The 17,983-nt window shown below is 30.9% G+C and overlaps 1 protein-coding gene across 2 annotated transcripts in view; it reads right to left on the bottom strand.

Moving 5' to 3' along the window:
* LOC139519291 (uncharacterized) overlaps nucleotides 1-17,983 on the bottom strand; it is a 68,842-nt gene that overhangs the window by 35,387 nt on the left and 15,472 nt on the right. Inside the window, exons 1-2 of one of the 2 annotated variants that reach the window (XM_071311259.1) lie at nucleotides 4,291-4,421; nucleotides 4,016-4,079 (exon numbers count right to left, since the gene is read on the bottom strand). The gene's annotated coding sequence lies outside the window, so the exon portion shown is untranslated. Of the gene's footprint in view, nucleotides 1-4,015; nucleotides 4,080-4,290; nucleotides 4,422-17,983 lie in introns of those variants that run through there. The other variant, XM_071311260.1, reaches the window with a different exon arrangement.

Here is a 17,983-nt window from a genome sequence, read left to right as displayed (position 1 = left end):
CTTCATAAAGTTTCGAAATTAAGATAATGTGACGACAAATATACTTAACCCGGAGTCATCACCGACGTCATAATGTTTGACCTGACGTTTTCAAGTTTGATCCTTACCTTTCAATTGCTTTCGGGTTTGCTGGTTCAGTAAAGGAAAATAGTTATCATGTGATGAAAATTACATGAATATAATCAGATAAATCTATTATCAGATTTGTTTTTTATCGACAATGTTAGCTGTATAATACATAATGATGCCTTTATGATCTCGTTCGCTGCCCACTTCCCAAAAAGCTTCCTATTGTTACTTGCATCTGATATCTTACAATACTTATACGTAAACTGTTAATCGGTACTAATCTCCTAAAAGTCGAAAAAGTATATTTCAGTTAAGATTGCGAAATGATATGTGCCATAACAACGCAAGAAGATTTGCGTTTTATATTCAATGATGAACAATTAACAAATTATAAATTAAGAACTTGTGAATAGCCGAAACTTTTAAGTTTAATTTGAAAAGATTTAACATTTATTTAAAATTATATGCTTATCCTCTCGGATCATATATGTCGGAAAGTGTTCTTTGTCCCTTATTAAGGATAATCTAACTCTGATATTTAGCTTTTCAATTTCCATTTCTTACCACTTTGTTTCAAAATAATTTTAGAAATTTTTAATTAAATTGCATTGGATGTGTTTAATTGCTTTGTTGGAGATTTTGCCTCTTATATACTATCATTCGCATATGCCAAATTAAATTACAATAATGCTTTGCTTTTACTTACATTACCACGGTATACATTAAATTTCTATTAAAGGAAATGTTAAAATAATTTTAAAATCCCAAAAATTTGTTTTTGATACTTTGGTCTTGTTTTCCTTTTTTTCTATATAAATTAAAAGATAATTTCAAATTCGTTTCATAACAGTATATATACAATATTATGTTTACTTGGATATATTATAACTAATATTTACATTTGTTTATTATCAATCTACTGTATAACTAACTGTCAACGAATGAAAGATATTTGTACATGCTGTTCATTGTATGAATGACAGTTAATAAAAATAGTTTAAATTTGTAAATACCTTCAATACTGTCTACAAATGCTTTAAAGATGTGAAAATAATAAAATAACATAAGTCTTACAAAAATAAAGTATGGCTATTGAAGTCCCCACAATAAAGCCTTTAAATCTAAATTGAATTCATTAAAGACATTTTAAAATGTGCTGAAATATACAGATTTTCTTTCTATATCCTTACCATCTAAATACTAAATTCGTAAGATTTAAATAAAAACCAAATAATTGTTTCAAATATTCAAAGACAAATTAAAAAAAAAAACGAAACTAATGTTTGATGAAAATATAAATTTAAGTCCCCAATCATTTCCAATATGATGAAATTTTATACAACCGTCATACGATTTAGTTAGCTATAAAACTAGATTAAATATTTAATCTTGTACATAATGCAATGCCTGTACCCAGTGAGGAATAATACAGTTGTTTTCTATTCGTTTAATGTGTTCTAGCTTTTAATTTTATCATTCGATAAAGGACTTTCAGTTTTGAATTTTTCTCAGGAGTTTGGTATTTTTGTTATTTTACATTTTACTATCGTAATTCTTCAATGCATTCTTGCGAATAATCAGTATCAGCAACGGGTTTTAGTTGATTCCATTGCGAGCAGCGAACTGTTTGCCGAAAGGTTTGATTTAGTGGGTTTACCTGACAAATGACCATAGTATATCATTGCGTCTATAGTCTATCATCGCTTAAGCAGTCAATTTTCAATTGATTGTGTCAGGACTTTTATTTTCCCTGTCTTAAATTTTGAAGGGGTATTGATTTGCATGGTTGGTGATGCATGCATAGCAAAAGATGGCATACCGATGGTTCTTACTCATTTGGCGTTTATGAAATTCCCTCTGTTCCTGTTATTTGATATTTATATTCAAGAAATGATCTCCGGGGTTTTAATATTGGTAAATTCCTATTTATATAACTGCATAAGTTTTATATTTCGCTCCTTGCATTCCACCTGCCTTCCGCGAATTGAAACGGAGCTACATGATATTTTACTGACGTAGAAAGCGGCTTTTGAAACTTACAAAAGACACATGCTTATAATTTGGTACACCAGACGCGCGTTTCAGTTTTGGCTATACAAGACTCATCAATGGTGCTCGAATCAAAATACAAAATGTAGTTGGAAGTTTCAACAAAAAACGGAGTTGACGATCATTTAAACCTGAAAATTTCGATAACTTGTAGCCAAATGCGGCACGTTCAATCTGTGCTTGTGGGTAAAATAAATTGTGTTTTGTATTACCGGGTATTCAAACACCTGTTCATTATCTAAACTCTCCATCAATCAATGACCAAATATGTATCAGATTGTCAAGTTTACAATTACAAATCAGGTCTAACTGGTAGCTTTTACATGCAATAAGCCTTTGGAAATGAACAAATACAAAATTGTAATGGATAAGAGCAGCCATTTTCTTTGAATGAAGTGAAACAGACGATAAAACAGCCATACAAAAATCGAAGATACAAAACAAACAAAAAAATAAAACAGTAATACGGGTTGGCAATGGATTGTTGAAAGGTTTGATCAAAATATGTTTTGATCTCTTAAATAATGCCAATTTCATCTTATTGCATCATTTTATTTAAAATCATCGCGATATATACTGGTTGTTTATCTGCACAATTGTCGACAGGAACTAGTTTCCTTACTGAAAAGAATTGTTGTAAAAAAACGAGACCCTGTGAGCTTTTTTTTTATTTCAATTTGTAGACAATAAGCATAAAACTAATTTTAGCCTAATTTGGTAGAAGCAACGGCATTGATTTATATGTATATACAGAATATTTAGAGTTTCTATACAATATGAATGGGTTTATAAAAAACTAACAAAAACCAGAGAGAACTGAAAGGCTGTCTGTATTACTTATTGTACGAATGGCAGTTATCAAAAATTACATTAACATGTGAGAAAGGTCCATTATTGTACATCAAACGCTTGAAGATTTAAAACTAATAGATACTGTATTTGCTTTCTTCGTTTTAAAGTGAATGAGTACAATGCGAATACCGTCTATGTATAACATGAAATCAGCACAATAAAGCTTTACAATTTAAAATTGGTTTCATAAAACAACAGACAACCATTCATGTTTGACATATTCTTATTTACTATTTTAACCTTAACATTTAAAAAAAATAAGCTAGAAACAACTATCACACATTTGAACAGAAATTGAAAATAAACAATAAACCCAGGCAGGTGTCCCAAGTAAATCAAATAATTACATGCCAACCCGAATACAGTAAATCAATATTACACAAAACTCAAACTAGTCCCAATTTTATAAGTTCCTTCAGTAGAAAAACTCATGCAACAATTAACACTATCAGCATCTGTGTATCATATAAAAACACTGAAAGCTCACTGTGAATTGATTGCTCGCGTATAATGTGTTTCCAAGAGAAAGAGGAAGGCAAACGTTTTCGGATTTCCTCGGAGTTTTGATATTTTGAAATTTTACTTTTATTACAAATACACGAAATGTTTATTAATTTTTTTTATCCCATACGTATTTAAAATTAAGTTGGTTCGCTCCTAATAAATAATTTGTAGTCTATTTTAGATTGTTTTTCTTCTCGTCGTTTTTGTCTTTGGTGGTTGAATAACCTAGTCATCCTTGAGGTAAGATTTTGTTATTGTCCGCCTGGTGTTTTCTGCCTATTTATTGAAGAATGTTATGCAATAATTCAACAAATCAGATAAAACGTGAAAAATAGAAAAATCATTACTAGTAATCCTTTCTGAAAAATCTTTTTATTCGTAATTTGCTTATCACAAGAAACCTATGTTATAATTATTAAGAATGCCCATTTACTTTTTTCATTCATTTACTTATTAATTTATTATCAGTAACATCAACTGTTTCATCATATATAACCATTTTTCTACAGTAAGACACAAACTCTATATTAAATAAGCCTACCTTTCCATCTTGACTGATTTCTTGTTATGTTGAAATAAGTTTACGTTATCTTCTCATCAGAGTTCTACAACATATGGTAAAAAAGTAGTAAAAACATGATGCATCATTATCCATACGTAAATAAAAGACACAGTATTACTTATATAATAATGATCTATTGGGTTCTTGTTTGAAATAACTTCTAAAAAGTGTCTTTTAAAGATCCAGCAAACCCAATTCAAGTATGTAATGAAATACTTTTTTGTCAATCAGGAAACAATAAGTATTTGTGTTACCTCTTCTGAAGTTAGAAGATAGGTATCAATTATTTACTTAAAACTTTTGTTGCACATTTAAAGTCTTTTGTCGTCAATTCGTAATGGTTTATATAGTTCCATGTATGCTTTTACGACCGTTATAAAATATATTCATAATCTGAATGATGATACTATATGATGTATTTGTTTATCTTGATCAGTTGCTACTTAAATGGAGCACAGCAACGTAACCCTGGGATCATTTATTTTACAAAGTTTCTATACACTTTTTAAGTTGTTAAATTTCAACAACTAGTTGTCGTAGTCATAAGTCACACGAAGAAAATAAATTACAATACACTGTATAATTACATACCTCCATAAAGGCTCTGAGGTGTCAAAATTGCATTTTCTCACTCAAATTAAGTCTCACTGATTGACTTTTTTGTCAAAATGTACATTAAAATTTATATTCTAATCGCTAATATGTTGGATGTAAGAAAAAGTCGAAATTGCTTCTTTATATATAGGGGTAAGAAAATCGAAAACCTGTAATTCAGGTAATATTGAATTTTAAGATTGATCTCAATTCGGCTTTCAAACTGTGATGACTTTAATTTTCAATCATTTTTGGTAATTGAATTGATTGTGTTGATATAAGTTAAGGATAAATAATTGAAGATTTTCGTGGGTTATCTCAGTGACTTTTCCTTGGTATCTTATATATGCTTTTGAGCGCTAAGTCTGGTTGATTATATATTTTAAAGCGACGAAAGCAATTTCAACAAAATGTCACGCTGAGCACATCGACATACGACTAAAAGTTTATAAATTACATTAAGTGGAAAAGTTTCGCAATTAATACCTGTGTTTGACAGCTCAAATTTGACCTTTAAATGATATATTTTTGTGAGAAGAAAACATGTATCTAAGAGTCACTGTCGATTCGTGAATACTATTACCCTATTTTCTGTTCGTGTTTTATGCGATCGTAAATAGTTATTATTTTGTTTTTCATTTTGGAAATAAGAATTTGTTTTTTGGACTAGCAAAGGGGTAGATAACATGAACTATGATATATCTTAATTTTAAAAAAAATATGGTGTAGTGATTCCAGTGTGGGTTTTCAAAAATCTAAAGGTTGAATTGAATGTTTTAAATCTCAAAATTATAGTTTCTGTATTTGTACGTTATGCATATATCATTAGGTTTTATGAAGACACAAATTGTATTTCTCAAGAACCTAACTGACTACAAAAATATACTGAAAAAAAAATCCTAATGTCTGTTGAATGACCTATTCATCAATTTCATAATTCCAAAATATCTAACCTTTACAATAAACTTATCATAGATACCAGGACTAAATTTAGTATATACGCCAGATGCGCGTTTCGTCTACAAAAGACTCATCAGTGACGCTCGAATCCAAAAGATGCATATGAGCAAGGGGCATAGGCATTCCTATTATATTTTAGGGATGTTAAAGTAGTACGGGAATACAATTTAAAAGTTGAGACAGTTCTTTCATACTTGTCAAAATGTATACTTTATATCGTATAATTTCCAAACTTAAAACAAGGATCTTGTCATCCTATTTACTACCATATGAGTACAGGCATATGAGATTTCAAAAATATTGCTTGAATTATAATAAAGAAACGCCCATTTATAAAACTCCGATTTTTTTTCGAAAAACTTAAGAATTTCTACCCCAGGAGAAGATAACATAATCTTTTTATTTTTTTTGGCGAAACCTTGCGGAATTAGGAATAAACTCATCATAGATACCAGGACTAAATTTTGTATATACGCCAGACGCGCGTTTCGTCTACAAAAGACTCATCAGTGACGCTCGAATCCAAAAAGGTAAAAAGGCCAAATAAAGTACGAAGTTGAAGAGCATTGAGGACCAAAATTCCAAAACGTTTTGCCAAATCCAGCTAAGGTAATCTATGCCTGAGGTAGAAAAGCCTTAGTATTTCAAAAATTGTAAATTTTGTAAATAGTTAATTTATAAATATAAACATATCAATGATAATTCATGTCAGCACAAAAAGGGCTGACTACTGGGCTGGTGATTCCATCGGGGAAATAAATCTCCACCAGCAGTGGCATCGACCAAGTGATTGTAAATAAACTCATCATAGATACCAGGACTAAATTTTGTATATACGCCAGACGCGCGTTTCGTCTACAAAAGACTCATGAGTGACGCTCGAATTCAAAAAGTTAAAAAGGCCAAATAAAGTACGAAGTTGAAGAGCACTGAGGACCAAAATTCAAAAAGGAGTGCTCTTTGCTCTTTAAATTGGACGAAACGCGTGTTTGGCGTACACATTTGTTATTTTGTATCTATGCCGATTTTATTTATATGACTCGAAAATAAACCTAAACGATACTATACGCGCCCCGATCAAATAATTATAAAAAAAAGGATGAAATAAGCTGCCGTACTTCTTTTCTTGACTTATTCATGACATTTTAAGGTGATCAACAAAATTATCTGTGTTATCTCCCGTTGTATACAAAAGTGTTTAAACTTTGCAATCGTTGTAAAATAATCAACACTGGGAGAATTTATATAAACCAAAAGTCACAAAAATACCCCAAATTCACATTTATCACAGGAACAAAGTGATTTATTAATCTTCTTAGACTCAAGAGTTGGTAGAATGTCATCAACAATAAACATCCAAGCATGCACTAGTCATCTATATTCACCGAAATCGCTTCGTACGTCTTTGAAATTCGACCAAACAATTGCTTATATAATGGATTATATGCAACAATCATAAAATTGAAAGGTTTACCTATCTAAAAACCAGGTTTAATACTATTTTCTACATAATAAAATGCCTGTACCAAGTCAAGAATATAACAGTTGGTTACCCTTCGTCTGATGTGTTCTGATATATAATTTTGTCGTTTGATTAGTGACTTTCCGTTATGAATTTTCTTCTGAGTTCGGATTATTTATATTTACTTTTTATTTTTATCGCTATCACTCTGACTGATAAAGGACATTATCATCACAAAAGTTGATTCTAACAGATAAGTTACAGTTTTAGTGTTCAGATGTTCATTAATCACTTAAAGTGAACACTTCTCCTACAGACATTTGATTAAGGAAGATAATTTGCTTATGATGATGTATCTACTACATGTCTGTACCAAGTCCTTTACTATCAAATGTACAGATTTCAATACAAAATGAAAATTAAAAACAAAAAAGTCTGTACCAAGTCAGGAATATGACAGTTGTTTTATCCATTCGTTTGATGTGTTAAAGCTTTTGATTTTAACATTTGATTACGGACTTTCCGTTTTGAATTTTCACGGAGTTCGATATTTTTGTTATTTATTTTTTTCTATAATGTAAAGATATTGTTACACATCTAGATTATTATCTCGTCGTCTATAATATTTTTACTTATATAACTCAAGTGTATTCTGTTATAACGAAGTTTTTCTTTAAGGTTTTTCAATTATTTCAATTATACGCTTAATCATTGTTATTTTTAATTACTCATACATTTAAAAAAAAAACATTTTGCATTTTAAGCATGTGTTCACATTGTTTCAAAACTAAATGATAGTCAATTATTTTTTTAACAGGATTTTTATTTCATATCCGCTTGTATGAGAATGACCATTCCTTTGGTATTATCCGTATGTCACTTACAAATTATCAAGTGATAATTCCAAAAGCATATTCAATTCTAAGTGTTTGTTTGTTTTTGCACGATTTATTGTGATTGTCGGACTAAATTTTGATAGCAAATGTTTGATTTCTTTGCCAGATTTATAATATTGAAATTACTTCATGGTTCTTCAATTTACAATGTACCGTAATTGTAAGTTTTCAAAAGTAAAACACACACTGAAACCGATTGAAAGGGTCGTCTAATTTTTTTTACTCCGTGTTGTATATATTTTTTGAATTTTTACATTTTCATATATTCATATGAGGCTGACTTCATACATGTGCTTCTTGTGAAGAATGATAAGAGACTGTCATTAGTCTTGAACTTAACTTCCGATAGATACTAGTAGATAAAATAATTCAAAGTTCGGTGACTATTTTGAACGCATCTATGCAATCGAACGTAAAATAAAGGATGCAACAAATAATGAAAAGACTGTCTCATATCTTGACTAGAAATTGACAATGAGGGTCGACTGAGAACAAAATGTTACGTCAGAAGAAATGATTTCAGCTTTCAAATTGCGAATTTTCAATTTTTATGTAGCGCCTGCATATTAGCCATTAAATACATATCTCCCAGTTGTAACGATAGTCCAAGGCTTGTGTTGTCGATCATGATTTCTTGATAGAGGATTGCTGCTCACAAGAAAGTTATTAGACCACGAGTTTCAAGAGTTGAAAATGAAATCTTCTTTGGAAAAAAGTTGATTGACCAGTACGGAATATTTATTTTGCAGATAACGACGGATATGTTCCAATCCTCGTTACCACAATCCTGCACTCTTTCCCCCGAATTAGACTTATCACCGGGTTTGTACTTATATAAGCAACACGACTGGTTCCACATGTGGAGCAAGATCTACTTACTCTTCTGAGGCACCTCTGTTCAATCCTATTTTTAGTTTTGTATACTGTAGTTTGTCTAGTTATCTTTTTTTCATTTTTTGCAATGGCGTTGTCAGTTCATTTTCGACTGATGAGTTTTAATATCCTTTTTGGTATAGGGAAAAAGACAGGCTTTTCGGGGTTCTTTTAGAAATAATTTATTCTAAATAATACTGTTAGCTTTTATAAACTTCCTTATATTTAACAAATAATTTTGAAAGGATTTGAAAATGAAAAATCTTACAAAGTACCATGAAACAAGAAAGGAAAACTAGCCTCACATACATAAAAATATTGAGCAACATCAAAATACAATTTGATACTGAACTTTATTGACCAATTATTCTGATATTTTCCAGCCTGAAAATGACGACCTGTTATAGTTTTCAGATAAAAGTGTCCCTGATGAATCATAGTCTTTATGGGTTCTTACGAAGCATGTATCTCCTTGTGACAGTGAAAGAACAACGGTGTTTGTAGACGATAGATCTAAGTCAATTGATCTGCTACAAACCGTTGAAGGAATAACAGGATTTCCATTTACAACAAGTTCCGTTAAGATACATGATCGATACGCACTGGTGATTGTAACAGACATGGCATACACACCGGAAACTGGAACTATAAAATCACCTGCATGCTTGTTATACCCATTGCCAACATTTGTGACCACATGGTCGAATATAATTGTGTGGTGTCTTCCAAGGCTTGTCACTGAAGTTGTCAAATAAGCATAAAACGCTACTGGTGACTGGTCAAGTATTCTCTTTACTTGCTTTCCTGAAATGTAAATTTAATTTCAACATAGTCTGTTCAAGTTGAACATACTTTTATATTATCGATCACTCACATTTATTGAAATTGAAAGTTTAAAAAATCTAAGTCATCAGCAGCTTGCCCCCTTCATACAAGAAAATTTGTTACAGAAGAAAGTTAATAGAATCATTAGGTCTTAACGTAGTAATAAATGCATCGTAGTAAACTATGCATACGGAAGTTATTTTTGGTTGTTGTTTTTTTTTTCAGTAAGAAACTAGGCACAATGCTGTCTTGTTTGACTAGGAATAAAGCATAAAACCATATTACTCAAAACTGAGGATTCAAATCTAAGGGCCTTCATATCTACCTTTTTCTAACGAAGATTACATTAAAAAAAATTGTTCAACCACTTCAATACTGAAAGTGGCTCAGGGACATTGCCGGAGTTTTACTATGTCTTTGCTTCAAAACCTTAATGTTATGAATGGCAGAAATTCACGATACGAGAGATGAACCAAAAATATAAACTACCAGTCCACAAAAAGATAAAAAAATCTAATGTTTCTTTAAATAAACGTATACTACAATCAGTATATTAATTGAAACGAAACAGCGTTGTGGAATCGTGCAAAAAAATCTTGTATATATTCATAATATTTTTTTTATTTTGTATCAATACCAACGTGAGATGCTTACTTGAAATAAATTCTAATGTGGACATTTTTACATTTAATAAACCATTCGGAGTAACAAACCCGTCTGATTGCAAGATAGTTAATAGTATGAATCGTGTTTGTGTAGTGTTGCTCACAGTGATTAGTATGAACTACTAGTATTTGTTGTATACGTCGACCAACACATGTGTTTGCATTTTACTAAGATAACATCATCACTTAAACCAAGGTTGTTTTGAACGCCGTTGTCGGTGACAACAGGGACACCAGTATGCTGTTTGTATGCGTTACCTATTTAGTGACACCAACAAGTGATGCTTACTTTGGATAAATTATTTAGACATTTGAGGATCGAATGGAACACTGCTATCAGATTCCCTGACCACTTTTACCATCTTCTCACTATAACCATCTGAAACTATATAAATATTACGAACATGAATGTAATATAATAGATTATTTTGAAACTGAAATGTACGTTTTTATAGTAACCGACTTATAATTCCTTTAAATAACCAGATAAAAAATTTGACAATCCATTTTTTTATTTCTTTGTTTTAAACTATCGAAACATTATCTAATCACTTTTGAGAACGTAAATATCAAATTCCGAATTGTTTGTTATCACGTTATATGATCATCGGAAAGCTCCACACTATAATGTTTTACTTTTTTAACACTTTCAATTTTAATTTTAATTTTTTTTCCAATAAACAATTCACCTCAAAGGTCACTAAGAACATTTGCCATTAAAAAGGGTAAAATTCAATGAATAGTCAGCAAAGGACTAGATAGGACTTTTTTCAACTGTGTCGCTAAAGGTGGAAACATATCTGGTAGCCACTAGATTCCATGATTTCCGTCTGCCGATAGTCTTAACATTCATAACGCTTCTTCCAATTGAAAAAACCCACTTTAGTCAAACTTATTTTGATTCATATGGTAGGGAATGATTTTAAACTGATCTGTAGCTTAAAAACTTCTGTTATATCGTGAAAGCAATTTAAACATCCGAGAGAAAATTGAAAAGATAAACTCATTATTAAATACTTGGATTTACCAAGATCTTACATACCTAGGAAAAATAACAGTCATAAAGTCTTTAGCATTGCCAATTCTCATTCAGTCATTAACAATATTGCCAAATCCCTCTTTTGAAAATTTTAAGAAAATTGAAAATATTTTTTTTAAGTTTCTATGGAATGGCAAACCAGATAAAATCAAAAGAAATGTACTAATTGGATCATATGATACTGGAGGACTTAAGATGCCTCATATTGAATCCTTCTGTTATTCATTAAAAATGACATGGATCTATAAATTATTAGACCCTTTCAATCTTTCTCCTTGGAAAGTTCTTTTTAATGATAAGTATAGAAAATATGGGGCAGATAAAATATGGATGATGAATAAGGATAGTATTGAACAAATTTCAATATATTTTAATAGATTTTGGAAGGACATCCTTCTAAATTGGGCTAAACTGAGGAATGCTTCCCGTGACCATAATGATTTAATGGGCCAACCTATTTGGTTTAATAAACTTTTAAAAATTGATAATAAAACTATTTTTTATAAAAAATGGTGTGAGGCAGGAATATTTTTTGTCAATGATTTACTGAATGAGAACAATGAATTTCATTCTTTTAATCAATTTAAAGAAACATATGATATCGATACAAATTTTCTTCAATTCTATGGTATATATCATATGATCCCAAGTAGTTGGAAGGACCAGATCAAAAACTGTGAAAGGAAAATCAACATTACTTGCGATAATTTAGACTTTTTGAAAACAAATCAGAAATCATGCCCATATTTTTATAAATTATTTTTGGCTACTTATCATAAAAACCCCACAAAATCACAAAATAAATGGAAAGAAATTTTGCATATGGAAATAGCTCACTGGGATCTTTTCTTTCAAGTGTTCTTTGAGTAATTAAATGATCATTTTTCAATACAAAATTCTGCAAAGAACTTTAAGCACAAATAATCTGCTATATAAGTGTAAACTTAAAGAAACACAACTATGCAGTTTTTGCAATGAGACAAAAGAAACAATAGAACATATTTTTTGGGAATGTTACATTGTCAAAAACTTTTGGTTTCAACTAGTTGATACACTACATTCAAATTGCAATTATGAGCTTCTGATATCAAAACAAAACATTCTCTTGGGATTAGATATTATAGATATCTCAGGAAATTTTTTCACTGTTCTCATGAAGTACTATATTTATTCTTGTAGATTGAACTCACTGTTACCTTGTGTTAAGATTGCACTAAAGAAATTGAAAAATTATTACATTGTTGAAAAACTATCTTCCACTTTTCACAGTTCTCCTGCAATAGGTGAAAAAATAGAAAAAAAATGGGAACCATTTCAACAACTAATTTTATGATACAAGAAAGATAACTCATACTTAACTGAAAATAAATGTGTGACACAACTTGATGCACATCACAATTGGACAGTGGTTAGTGTGCATCATATAGATATTATATATATGTATGTATGGAAGAATTAAATATGTGTTACTATGTTATGATAATAGGAGTTGAAATACTGGTTGGTTTTTGTTATGTGATTTCCAGATATTGTTAGAGTATGCCACTATATATATTACGATATGAGTACATGTATGAATAGAATAATTAGATTGCATAAATAATAATTATAATCGTTTAATACCAATTAAATCATTTATGAATATAAGTCAATGATTTTTTATATTTATTTTATTTTATTTATTTTTTGTTTGTTTGTTTTTTGTACCTTTTGTTTTTGTATTGTTCTTTTTTTTGTTTGTTTTTAGTTTAGTTTTTTGTTTTTTGTTTTTTTGTTTTTTTTGGGGGGGTTTATTTGGTATAGGGAGGGGGATGTTTATAAGCACTGACACTGACAGGTCAAAATGAATAAACTTGTATTGTATTCTTCTTTATAAAAAAAAATGCATATAGATATTGTATGAGATGAAGAAATACCAAATAAAGAATTATAAAAAAAAAATTAAACATCCGCAGTGCGACCACTTCCTTTTTGTCGATAGTTTGTAATTTACAACACTCATTGTTCAAGTAAAACTTTCGTTAATATTTTCTTAAAAAATTGAAATGATTTTGTATTGATCTGCATCTTCATAATGTTGAGTTGTAGCGCGAAATTAATTCTAACATATGCCGTGCAGCCCGCTCCGATTTCAAAATACTTTTTTTGTGGTAGGAAAAGTTTTGTCAAGCTTTTCTTTGTATCTATGGAAAGGAATGATTTTATATTTGTTCTGTTGCTTAATATCTTCAGTTGGAGCGGGAAATCCATTCTATCATCTACAGTAGAACCATGCCCTGTTTTCCGATAGTTGGAGTTTTACAACACTCTTTAAATAAGGAAAGTTTATCGTCAAATTTTTTATTTGGTTTAATGAAAGACAATGATAAGTTATGTTTCAGCATACGTTGTACCTCAATCAATTTAATGCAGCATCACAGATCCAGATCGGATATTGGTCTTGTTTTAGCTGCTATTTTGATAAACTTTGGCTTATATCTGAAGGATTTATTTATTATTTTTTATAGCTTACTATTCGATAGGCTAAAGGCTAACCGCGATCTGTTATTGTTTGAATGTTTGTCCTTTTATCTTAATGGGTTGTTGTTTCATTGGCAACCACACCACATCATTTCATTTTTGACTGTCGGACGATGATAGAAACTACAGAACTTAAACAAATAAAACTTAGAATTGAAGCGGGGAATGTGTCAAAGAGACAAAAAAATTACCAAGGAGCAGATATCATATTTGTCTTGTCAACGGAGGCTGATTTTGCCAAGTATAATTTGTGTAACGAAGTGAATGCCACAAATAATAACGACGACATGTACACGGAGAAACATCATAGCGCTAATTATTGAACAATAAAGGCAACAGGAGTATACCGCTGATCAAAAGTCTTAATTCGATTAAGAAAAAACAAATCCGGGTTACATATTAATGGTGTCAGACCACCAATTAAATATCCCTATCTGTTCAACCAAACGTTGCAATTTTTACAGCTATCTGAATATTTTACCTTAAGTTTAACTTCATAGAAACCAAGTATATCCTGAATAGTATATGTATCACCTTTCTACATGCCAATTTTCAACCCATGTTTAAAATCTTCTAGGAAAGAATTGCTTTGGGAAGATAACTACTCCAAAAATAACCCCTGGTTTTCTGGAAATCTTAGTAGACTGTAACGTATTAAGCCTGAATGTTTATTGCAAACTCATAGACAAGTGAATGTTGGCTCATTTCTGCTTTGTTGGTTAGTTAAAGTAAACAATGACATCAAAAGCACTATTTTGTGTCAGAGTAGGGCTGAATTGGAGGGATAATTGGTAGTCTGACACCTACAACCGAGGGAACACATCAACTATAGGAGGAAAACAACGGAACAACAGAAGCCTTCTCAATGCCTGATACATTATATTGTCAAAATAGCTTAACCTTTATCACTGAAATATGGTATCTATTAAACCAGTACCTGTATTTCCAGATGTATCAATAACAATTTCGTTTTTCCCTGCCTGAGTATCCTCAAAGTTGTTATGTATTATATGACTGTCAATATCTTCTGTAAAGGATGGTTTCATAGACGTTCGTTTCAGTAATGACTTTAAGATTGATGTATCCCTTTCGTTTGCCGTAGTTCTTCTATTTATTTTTCGATGTAACCTTGGAGTTTTGAAATTGTTTCACTTTTAGTTGCAACATGGTTTGTCAATTCATCTATCTGTCTGGTTTGCCTAGTAAGCAGATCTTCCAATATTGACACTCGTTCGCCGGTTCCATTGTCGCAATAACAAATGAAAAGCAAAGAATAAAAAAAACACGAACAACGACAATAACTTTGATCCCATTCAGTTATTTAGATCACAATAAATGTAGTTGTTACCTTAAATGCTTATCTTGTCACCTGCAGAGTTATCTTCCTACACTTATACAGCAATCGTTTCAAATATATCTACGTGTAATTATTTAGGTCATATTCCTAAAAATGTATTAATCACGTTAACTTGTTCCCTGTTCCTTCATCATCGAAGATTGTTGCATTGGTGCAAAAGAGAAGCGAAAGATAACAGACGGACATTCAAACTTATAAGTCGAAAATAAAATGACAATGTCATGGCTTAAAAAAAGAAAAAGACGAAAAGACAAACAATAGTACACAAAACAAAACATAGAAAACTAAAGACTGAGCAACAGAATTGCAAAAAAAATGTTGCCTGCAAAGCAAACAATGCTAAAGTGGAAATATCTTACTTTCTAGAAACTCGATATTTGAAATCACAACGACTCAATGATGAAACATATTATAGTTTGAATATATTTAAAAAAAAAACTTACCAATAAGGAATGGCGCTAAAGTCAAACTAGAAGCTTAAATGAACCTGTATTGCTCCCCTATGTGTGCACAAAATTGTTGCAATGCAACAAGAATTTTCTTAATGTAAAGAAGACCATTATTAATCTTATTTAAATTAATAAGGGTCTATCCATTAAAGTTTCAAGGTTATATGCACACATGAAAAAACACATTAACATTTATGATTCAGAGATAAGATTAAAGATATTTTGTGAAAAACTAGGTTTGGTAAACAAACATAATTGAAAAAATGATGATTTCTGCTATTTTACTTATTTTCATATCTTGTCTCGCTGGTCACTTTTGCTATTTTAATAAAATTGAGAAAGGAAATGGGGAATGTGTCAAAGCGACAACAACCCGACCATAGAACAGACAACAGCCGAAGGCCACCAATGGGTCTTCAATGTAGCGAGAATTCCCGCACCCGTAGGTGTCCTTCAGCTGGCCCCTAAAAATATGTATACTAGTACAGTGATAATGGACGTCATACTAAACTCCGAATTATACACAAGAAACTAAAATTAAAAATCATACAAGACTAACAAAGGCCAGAGGCTCCTGACTTGGGACAGGCGCAAAATTTCGGAGGGTTAAACATGTTTATGAGATTTCAACCCTCCCCCTATACCTCTAGCCAATGTAGAAAAGTAAACGCATAACAATACGCACATTAAAATTCAGTTCAAGAGAAGTCCGAGTCCGATGTCAAAAGATTTAACAAAAGAAAATAAATAAAATGACAATAATACATAAATAACAACAGACTACTAGCAGTTAGCTGACATGCCAGCTCCAGACCTCAATTAAACTGATTGAAAGATTATGTCTTCATCATATGAATATCAGGCACAATCCCTCCCGTTAGGGGTTTAGTATCATACTATCATAAAATATATGAGAAGAACATAGCCCGTGTCATGCCAATAACTGTTTAAAAAAAAAATATAAATGTGTTTAGTTCCGATGCAAAGACCCTATAAGTGATTCAATATTAAAGCCAAAATATGCAATCTTTAATGACCTGACAACAGTATCGTAACTATATCCCTTCTTTCTAAGTCTGTTTAAAGTAAGTCTTTTTCTTTATACTTTAGTTTTTACCAAAACACAGCATTGAGTAAGTTATAACTTTGAATGGCAATAACGCCTGTTATCAGTGGACTGATGATTTCGACCATTTGACGTTTTCATAAATGAGTATTGCGAATAATTCGTATAGTTTAAAGTCTGCTTTATCTTTCACGATCCCAAAAACACACAAAAGATAAAAAGTCTGAAATGAACAATTAACAAAGCATGTACTTGATAATATATATTTAGATTTTCATGTGTATTTTAGTGCAGACGCCATTTAATTAACAATCGAGATGTCCTCCGAATACTACCGACGATCACATAACCCGATATACACATAAACATAAATATAAATATATTGCAACCCTCGTGTAATTGAGATTTGTAATGGTCTGTTTGATTTCATGTTATAGGTTTTAAAAAAAAAAGATAATTAACGCTTTTACCTTTATAAGAATGATTTTTTTTTTGGTATGATCAAATCAATCAACAAAGTGATTCACCTTTGTTTCGCTTTCAATGTTGACATTATTTCCTTTAAATGACTGAACACGACTTCTGATGCGTTACCAATCACCTGCTAATGGTTTGAATTGAATAATAAAATTGAGAATGGAAATGGGGAATGTGTCAAAGAAACAACAACTTGACCAAATAAAAAAAACAACAGCAGAGGGTCACCAACAGGTCTTCAATGTAGCGAAAAATTCCGGCACCCGGAGGCGTCCTTCAGCTGGCCCCTAAGTTTACATAAATAAGGCTTTCAAACGATATTTAATTGCTTATTTTGACAAAATTGAACCCAATTACCTGCTGAAAACGAATTATTAGGTCTTTCCACTTTTCTGTGGAAAAACCTATTGTTTTTCTTCTGATTATTTTTTTTTTTTTTTTCATCCGTCTAATTTTTTTCTTGCGATAAATATTTGTTTCGCAATATGTCGCTTAGATATTTGGTATATGATATCGAACAGTTTATGCGCTTTTTAAATTTACCCTGCGTAAGCGAATACTTTTCTTTGTAGGAGTTATCTTCACAAACACTGTTTTCCTTGTGTCCACTACTCCTTCGCAACCGTAAGAGATTACGACAAATTTATTTTATATAATTGCTCGTTTCATCCTTCGCAGCATTTGTCCTTTTTTGAAGGAAACAATATGAACGCTTCATATGAGAGTTATTTCCCCTTATACATTTGATATAAGTGATATGCTTT

The sequence above is a fragment of the Mytilus edulis genome, chromosome 4 (assembly GCF_963676685.1).
Source record: "Mytilus edulis chromosome 4, xbMytEdul2.2, whole genome shotgun sequence".
In the NCBI taxonomy this organism is placed as follows: domain Eukaryota; kingdom Metazoa; phylum Mollusca; class Bivalvia; order Mytilida; family Mytilidae; genus Mytilus; species Mytilus edulis.
Note: the sequence above shows the minus strand (reverse complement) of the source record. Positions and strands in the feature narration are given on the sequence as shown.